The sequence below is a fragment of the Helianthus annuus genome, chromosome 15 (genome assembly GCF_002127325.2).
Source record: "Helianthus annuus cultivar XRQ/B chromosome 15, HanXRQr2.0-SUNRISE, whole genome shotgun sequence".
NCBI classification, from domain to species: domain Eukaryota; kingdom Viridiplantae; phylum Streptophyta; class Magnoliopsida; order Asterales; family Asteraceae; genus Helianthus; species Helianthus annuus.
Window position 1 is genome coordinate 34,912,749 of NC_035447.2, and position 9,959 is coordinate 34,922,707.

A 9,959-nucleotide genomic window follows, 5' to 3' on the forward strand; every position below is an offset into this window, starting at 1 on the left:
CTCAACCACATAATTTACCAGCTTCGCTGGAAGCCCGTCTACCTTGAACTTAAGCAAACGTCCGAATCCCATCCTCTTGACTGCTATTCTTTGTTCTAACGACAACACATTAATGCATCTCGCAAGTTGTATTAGCGAAGATCTGGTTCTAATGCCTGGCCAATTATCCTTCTTTGCCCTCTTCCTCACCCTACCAACCACATTTCCTGCACTTTCCTCATCTTCCTCATCCCATTCTTCATCTGTTTCTTTGCCGTTCTACTTTCGCTTATTAGCCAGCCTACCCGTCACGGACCTGGTCATTCTCCTCACTCCTGCAAATACAACCGCCATATTAAATACATAATAGCACAAGTAATATTTCTGGAGTTATTTAACACAACAAACAGGTACGAGATAGGTAACACATCTTACCTGAAACTGTATTCTGCACCGAAACTACACAATCTTCAACATGTATCTTCTTTTCGTCAAGCAATGCCCTCGCTACAAAGTGTTATAAATCATTTTAACACATGTTAGTATGACAGTTTGGGGGTTTTGTTGGTTCGACGCGTCAAAATCATACGCATACCTCTTCGTTTTCGAGTCTTTACGCTTGTACTGCCCACTACAATTGTCTCGTTCACTATAAATAGAAAAAAAAAAAAACCCAAACGTTACACACATTATAGCGGGCGAGCCTACTATATTCAATACAATAAAAAAATACACACCATTTGGTGTTTTACGCTGGGTCCTTGTGCTGCTTAGATCAATTAGCACCATGCCTATATACAATTTAGAAAAGTTACACAAGTTACTTTCTAAAAAATATATATTATAAAAACAGCCACAACTAGTAAAAGGTCAAACCATTCTTCCTCCTTTGAATTTCGGCGATTGGTGTGTCTGAATCCCAGTCATTCAAATCTGCAATATGCTCTTAATATATCAATCAAAATCTAATAATTCCAATGATAAAATCATTGGCATTTTACGAATCAAAACATATCACTCGCCTACGGTTTGTGCGATCGCCCCAACCCCCTCCACCTCCACCTCCTCTTCCATTTTAGAATCTCCGTCGGTGTCATCCAACACGATCACACTCTCTGATGCACTCGGGACGCTGCATTTTTTCTGCACACATCTTTCCACCCTACGCCTTCACATTTTAACAAAAAATGCCCACATTCAGGTAATCCGACACTAAAAACCCAATCTCAATACTAAATCTAAAAACATTACCAAACCAAACCGCTTAAACAGAGAAAAAATAACATTTGAACAGTCCTAAACAAGCAATAATCACAAATTAAGTAATCTTCACGGTTATAATATCCAGAGAATCCAAACCAAATGACACCTAATAACTAATGTTCACGGTTATAAAAAAAAATAGATTTAAACTACATAAGATTCTGATTCTGAAGCAAACAATAATCACAAAAAACTTTCCCCCAAAAAAACAAACAATCAAATTATCGTTGAAATTTAGGTGATATATAAACTGGACTTACTTTGAACTTGGTTTCTTCCCTTTCCGGCGACCTTTACCGGAGGATAGCAGCCGGAATGTTGCCCTCATAACTAGGTTTTTTTCGAAACAGATGGTTGCCTACGTAAAATCTCTCCCCGATTACGATCGTACAGCCTACTTCCACCTTTGCTCACTTTCTCGCCGGCGTTTGCGAGTTCTCTGTTGGGGGTTGCTCTGCTTGTTCAGAGAGAGAAGGAAGAGAAGGAACCAGATGTCTCTGTTTGTGTGAGTGAGCAAATGAAATTTGAAAAGGGTTTCTGTGTTGATATCTTGGATAGCTTAACTTGTTTTCCCTATGATTTGACGTACCCTGAACATGCAGTCATTCCATCAAATCCAAACAATATTTTAATATATGGTTTGTACTTAGCTTGACTTGTTTTGGACAAATATACCCCTCTTTGCATTTCCATAGGAATAAAAATAATGATTTAAGTCTTCTTTTTCCTCAACCATTAGATTACCTAGATCAATGGTGAAAAAGTTGGTTTCCTTAGTTTTCTCACTAATAAATGGTTTCCTATATATCCCTTCCCTATATATATATATTTATATATATAGAGAGAAAGGTTAACATACTTCACAGCTTATCATACTTCACGTAGGAGACAATAGTAACCGTTGGATCAGGGGTATAATCACGCATGGAACATATAATCACGCATGGAACCACATAATCACGCATGGGACCACATAATCACGCATGGGATCCAAAATCACGCACGTTATTTTGGTCAAAAAAAAAATTACGCATGTTATATATTTCGTGAAGTACGTTAATGTACGTTAAGGCGTGAAGTACATTATACTTTCTCTCTCTCTCTCTCTCTCTCTCTCTCTCTCTCTCTCTCTCTCTCTATATATATATATATATATATATATATATATATATATATATATATATATATATATATATATATATCGTGTGTGGGGATCCTGCGGAAAGTGTGTTTTCCCTAGAAAGTGTAGCAAGCGATCTGGGCCATCAGATGAGTGTGTTTAATGGTTGAGATCATTCTTGTGGCATTTTGGTAATATACGTGTCTTTAAAATAGGCTAATTTAATTGATTGGGGGTAAATGTGTCATTTAAGTTGTTTTAAATAAGAAAATAACTACCAATTATAAAACTACCTCCAAAAATGTCGAAATTTTTTTTCTCTCTCGAATCCCTCACATTTGAAAACACCAAATTATACAAAAAAATAACGATAAATCAGATCTAGATGTGTTCATAGTAGTGTGTTTTAGCGATAAAACACAATGTGACGAACTAATGACTGACTGCTAAAACACAACATCAAGAATGCCAACTGATAAAACACAACGTGAACCAGTAACTGATAAAACAGAACATCAAGAATGCCAAAATCATATCAACCAGTAACTGATAAAACACATTGTGATGAAACCAGTAACTGATAAAACACAACATCAAGAATGCCAAAAATCATATCAACCAGTAACTGATAAAACACATGTAATTAAACAATAGCTGAAACTAGTAACTGCTAAAACACATTGTGATGAACCCAGATAAAACACAACGTGAAGAAATTGTTAATGATTTGAACTTCTTAGTTTAAAGTAATTGCCCTTTTGAAATCGTAATAATTTGAAATTGTTAAAGAGATATATGTTTCCATAAGTATCTGGATAGTTATTTTAGGATATATAATATTCTAAAATTAAATTAATAATCAAATTACTATCATGCCATTTTGAATAAAAAAACTAAAAAGCCACATGTCACCACTCACTTCCCTATTGCTTCCTAGACTTTCTAGGAAACTTAGGCTTTCTAGCCAACTCCCGCTATATATATATATATATATATATATATATATATATATATATATAGGGGCAAGATTTAGAGAAAACTGTAACACCCGTTCTTATAATTCAAGGTTTAACGTATATTTTAAGAAAAACAATCATGTAATTATGATTACAAAAACATCGGAAATACGGGTTTATTAAAACTTTTACAAATCATAAGTTATTTGATATAACGTGATCAGATTCGTCACTTAAAATTTATGACGAGGCGAAGTGCGGAAGCATATTTCTTTATCGTGTTCGGTTCTTCGTTGAGCTTGATTGTCATCCGGAGTTCCAAGTTATACCTGCATTTCATAAACCATGAAATGATTAGTTATACGAGCTTAAACTGAGTTTAGAACGAGTCCGGATACGAAAAAGGACAAGAAAACTGAATTTGCCAGCATTTAGTTCTCACGCGTGTCGCGACAGAGACACCCTTGTCTCCCGCGTATCGCGTCATAACGTCGCGTGTCGCGACGTATTTCATGTCACCTGTCGCGTTGCGCGGCAGGTACGAATTTCCAGCGAGTTCAGGTCTGGGTCCTGCATTTTCAGCTATGCCTGTTTTTACGGAAACGGCCATAACTCTTTCGTTATTGATCCGTTTTACCCGATTCTTTTTCCTACGCGACTGTAATTTAATTCTCCATCATATGGAGTTAAAATCTAACATCCGACATAATAAACTTTCAGACTTCAAATCTTCGGCTTATTACCCTTTTTACCAAATTTTGACCCGTTCATAATTTAAACATCAAACATGTTTATTTGGTCCTTGTTCTCATGATATTCATAATTTCTATAATTCCTATCATATTAAGTTCAAGTTACGGGTCTCATACGTATCTTAAACCCGTTTACGCTCATATGCATATTTTGACCGTTAAGGGTATTTATGCATATTTTGATCATGAAACGCTCTCATTCGTTTCTAGCATTAACATACAACATTTCTTATCAAGTGATCTTCCACCACAACTAAGTTTGTGGTGGACTTAAGGAGGTAATCTATATAATCCGAGTTTTTCTCGTCGGAATACTAAATTTACGACAAAGACTCATATAGAGTCATTTGACCAAAGGTTTACATCTTTTGCTTCTTATACTTATTTCAATTACTTACTTCTTCATAAAACTCGTTTCAAAACTACCTTTAAAGGTCGTTTGTCCAATTTAGCTTATAAGGGCGTTTTAGTCCGTTTAGCCAATCATTTACGATGAAGGACTTTTGAAAGTATATTTGACCCATAACCCCTCTTTTTACTCTATGATTTTTGTTTGAAAAGTCACTAAACTTTCCAAACGCAATGTTCATTATTCAAAACATTCGGTTTACTTATCAAGTAACCAAATGTTTATTTTGACATCTTTTAACACTCATTGAACCACATATTCGAAATGAGTGTTACCCTTTTTCACATACCTGGCGCGGATCAATATATGACCCGTTTTTGAATACCTTGCTTTTATAACCGCTAATCCATAGCGTTGCTAATACCATTTGACACTTACTCCTGAAATAATATAACTCGACAATGATCATTAGTCGTTAATGTCAAAAGGTGATATCTTCACCTTTTGACCCATTTGGTCTAAGTGACCGATTATGTTGGCGAGATGATGTTTATTACCATCTCATCTATATGACTCGCTCCGGTTCACACCGTGCGGTCATTTCATTTATTAATCGTTTCTTAACGCTTTTTAGCCCATCATTGCTTACGTCATACATTGCCTTTCAAAACCAATAGTTATGGTCAACGCGTGACCAATTTACCGTTTTACCCTTGTTGTTTGTTTTGGTTTACCCTATAAGGTACCCATTCAAAAGTTTCATTTTCCATTTGTCATAAAATGATCGAATTACCGATTTAGCTCCTTTTAAACCATCAACATGGTTTCTTGTCATGCGCGACTATCTTGTTCCGTACGTTTAGAACATCATAGCTCAATTATGTATTTATCTTATTCGTAACTAATACAATAAGAGAATATTCTAAAATATAAGACTAGTGTAAGCTATACTTACCTTACCTCCAAATTATGCTTTTCCGTCATTCTTTCTTCGATTGACCCGCTTTGTTCCCAAGCTTTCACCTAGCTTGTTAATCGTCAAACTATCATTGTAAATTGTAAGATGGTTAGATTAGTCATAATCATTCACGACTATTCCATCTCACTTATTTCATACGTCGAAACTACTATTCGACTTCATGATTAGTTAACTTAGCTTATTAAAGTTAACCATTTTAAATCACAAGGTTCACTACATTAAGCCTAAATCAACATTATATTTAGAACCCTTCTCACTTCATATTACGCGTAATCACCATATCATTCAAATGCGCGTTTTCGCTCTAATTTCAACACTTTAGTTTTCACTTAGGCATTTTAACAAACACCTAATGTGCATACATTTTTACACATTTACAACTAGTTCATAACTAGTTATTTTTACCAAGATTAACCTCAAAATTCACCACTATCACTTATAATCAAATACTCAAACTTGCAAATTGTTTAAGTATTTCCCGATTACTAACATGCATGATGATCCTAATCACAATCATATCATCAAATTCATCATATGATTAAAACCCACATAACCTAGTGTGGTAAATCATTCAATCATTCAATCCATAGCATGTTATGTATGATTTTCACTTAGGGTTTTGTTCCTAAGCAAATATACATCACTAATCTAGCCATAGCTTCTCTAATCCATGCCTAATTCGCGATTAGGATGATTATCCAATTTTTACAACTTCAAGAATGTTAGGAATTCGACATACCTTACGATCCCCTTGACTTGGTGACCGTTTCTATGTGTTCAAATCCGAATTTGACCCTTGTTTGATCCTCCAATTTGAGGGTTTTGTTGAAGTTTAGGGTTGAGCTCCATGGGAGCTTTCCTGAGATCGATCCAGAACACACACTTGTGTGTGTGTGTTTGTGTTTTGTTTAGTTAAATAACTTTTCTAGTTATCCCACTTTAACCCCTCGTGTTTGGTTCGTTATTAAGTAGGCCACAACCTACTTATTTTTAACAATATTCCCACTTATTAACTAGGTTTAATATTCCTATTTAACTTAGCGGGTTCAGGAATATTTATGACTAAGTTTATTTTAAGTCCCGTTAAGTCGGGCCTTCTATAAACTTTATTTCCTCAAAAGCCTTTATACTACTTTCATTTAATATTAGGTTTATTTATTTAAAATCCTAATATTCACCGGGTTACTCTTACCACTAACGGTACTTTACCCGTCTTTTAGTTTTAACATGGGTTAATTACCAAACCCGTTTTCGGGGTGTTACAAGTCTACCCCCCTTAAAGAGGTTTCGTCCTCGAAACCTTTTCTTACATAATTCATTGAGTTTAAACTCAATGTATTTGATCCGAGATATCATTTAAACATTACTTATACTTTTAACCAATTATTAGTATTACCAGATAAGCATGGTAACATCTTTTTGGTCACTAATTGTCTACGCATCTCATATGACTTAGTGCAACTTAAAATAACGTAATCTCGTTATTTCCACTAGTTTAGTTAACTTAGCGATATCCATCGCTTTCATATACTATCGAATTCCTTATGAATCCGTTATTTTGACTAGTTTAAAGGCCTTTAGTGAAATCTTTTCACTTTTAGCAGCAATTTCTTTTGTCTTCAAATTTATTTATCCGGTTCAGTCATACCGAACCTACCGCTTACAAGCAAACAAATTTATTTAAATGACCTTGACCGGTCTCACTAATTAGACTTACTAGTCCAGTTACTTTTTACTGCTTGCTTGGTTATAATGTGATTCTACTTCACATTACATTTCTTGACCGTGATCGTGTTACATCATGTTTAATTTATAACAAAATTTCCTTTTCGAAATATCACTTTTTGAATATAACGTCTTGCGCCTATCAGTGTCAAGACTTGAACCTTTCATGCTTAATATTCAATTTCCTATCAGGATTCACATTCGTAAAAACGTTATTTCTTACTAAAACCAAGGTTTTAGTTTAGGATCTTCTCTTTATCTTTCGTCAATTATCCGTAACAGGACATTGACAGTCTGTAATTTATTCTTTTACAGACTTAGTTTTATGCGGGGATTTTCAACTGGTTCTCTCGCTTTGTTAAGTAACCCGTAGGTTCTTTCACGTAGCCTCGTAGGCTATTTCCTTAGGTCTTCACCCCCTTTTTACTGAAAACACTAAGGTTTATTTCCTTTTCTTTTCGTGACCCAAGGGTCATTCTGGTCCCGTAGACCTTAACACTGTGTTTAATCCCGTAGGTTATGATGATCCCGTAAATCATCTTTTATTTGTATCTACATTCAAATGTATATATATATTCATATATAGCTTCAAAGCATGTCTTGCTATGTTTAAAATCGTATATTCTCGCTTATGAGCTTTAGTTGACCTTGACCGTAGTCTAAGGTTTCATTTGTTTATTTCCGGGCGAAATTTTCTGACTTTATGATTTCTCACATCATTTATGCGTCGGTTTATCTTATACTTACCATTATCCAGTTTACCTACATACGTATTTGATTATGTCCCATTACCGGGCTCGTTAGTCTTTTTGCTCTTAACGCTACTATTATCCCGCTTGTGTTTACTCATGCCGTCCGGCATGACATTATTTTCGACCCGTTCAACTTTAAAATAGTTGAACATAATTTATTAACAATCCCTATTTACATTATCTTGTCGTCTTTTAGTTATGACTCAAAACCCGGGTCTTTTAACTTTCCATCCGAGTTCTCGTTTCTCGGTTTATGCATGTGTTTAATTCTTACCCATCACCCGGGTGTTTTACCGAAGTCATTATTGTTGCAACCCTCCCGGTATGCATTAAGACCTCGCTTCATTTTTTTATATTCCGACTTTGTCCTTAAGTTTGACGTTTTACTAAAATGACCCGTTAAGTGACATATTCGCATTTTCCGGGTTCGAGTGTAAGTACACTCCCTCCCAATGCATATCTTGATCATTCTACCTGTTCATATTCTTCGGTTTCGAGTTCAAGTACACCCCCTCCCAATACATGTCCTTCATTTTACATGTTTGCATTTTCCGGGTTCGAGTGTAAGTACACCCCCTCCTAATGCATACCTTAATCGTTTTACATTAATCTTTGTTCCTTCACTCGGGCTCATCATCCTAATGTAATGTTAACACATGACATACACGACCTTTTTATAGTTTTCACACCACGCCCTATGTAAGTAACGCCTCTATTTGGTTTCTCTTGGAAACAATATCCCGGATAGATTTTCTATTCGGGCTTTTTCCAAGTTTTTAATCTACATATGCAACTTTCAACCTCTACGTATTTGTTGCATATTACTATTCACGTAATAACTTAAAATGCGCACCTGTAAGTGCTTGCCCTAACGGGCTTTTTATGTCGTTAACCTTGTTCGCGATCGTCACGTAATTTAGGTCCTTGATGAGTATGCTCCTCTTGTCATACTTCGGACCGCTCCTCTATCATATCCTTGATTTGTTCAACTCTTGTCATTTTTGAATGCAAGTGTCCTTCAATCAAGACATTCACAAAAGTTAGTAATGTCAACTTTACTAAATGCCCGTATCGTAATACAAGGCTTTTCTATTATACGCGTCAACGCGCGCAATTTCATCAACTATATTCATCATTTAATGTAGGTATCGTGTGTCACACGATATCCTTATGTGTTGTTTACAACATTTTAGCGTGCTTAAACTTATTAACATACATGTACTTACCGGATTTGCGATCAAGCCTCGAACCGAACACTAATCTTTATCAAGAACGTAAGGTTTAAGTCCAAGCATAGTTTTCCCACCATACTTGAATCTCTTAAACCAGGGCTCTGATACCAACTTGTAACACCCGTTCTTATAATTCAAGGTTTAACGTATATTTTAAGAAAAACAATCATGTAATTATGCTTACATAAACATCGGAAATACGGGTTTATTAAAACTTTTACAAATCATAAGTTATTTGATGTAACGTGATCAGATTCGTCATTTAAAATTTATGACGAGGCGAAGTGCGGAAGCATATTTCTTTATCGTGTTCGGTTCTTCGTTGAGCTTGATTGTCATCCGGAGTTCCAAGTTATACCTGCATTTCATAAACCATGAAATGATTAGTTATACGAGCTTAAACTGAGTTTAGAGGTCGTTTCAAAACTACCTTTAAAGGTCGTTTGTCCAATTTAGCTTATAAGGGCGTTTTAGTCCGTTTAGCCAATCATTTACGATGAAGGACTTTTGAAAGTATATTTGACCCATAACCCCTCTTTTTACTCTATGATTTTTGTTTGAAAAGTCACTAAGCTTTCCAAACGCAATGTTCATTATTCAAAACATTCGGTTTACTTATCAAGTAACCAAATGTTTATTTTGACATCTTTTAACACTCATTGAACCACATATTCGAAATGAGTGTTACCCTTTTCACATACCTGGCGCGGATCAATATATTGACCCGTTTTTAAATACCTTGCTTTTATAACAGCTAATCCATAGCGTTGCTAATACCATTTAACACTTACTCCTGAAATAATATAACTCGACAATGATCATTAATCGTTAATGTCAGAAGGTGATATCTTC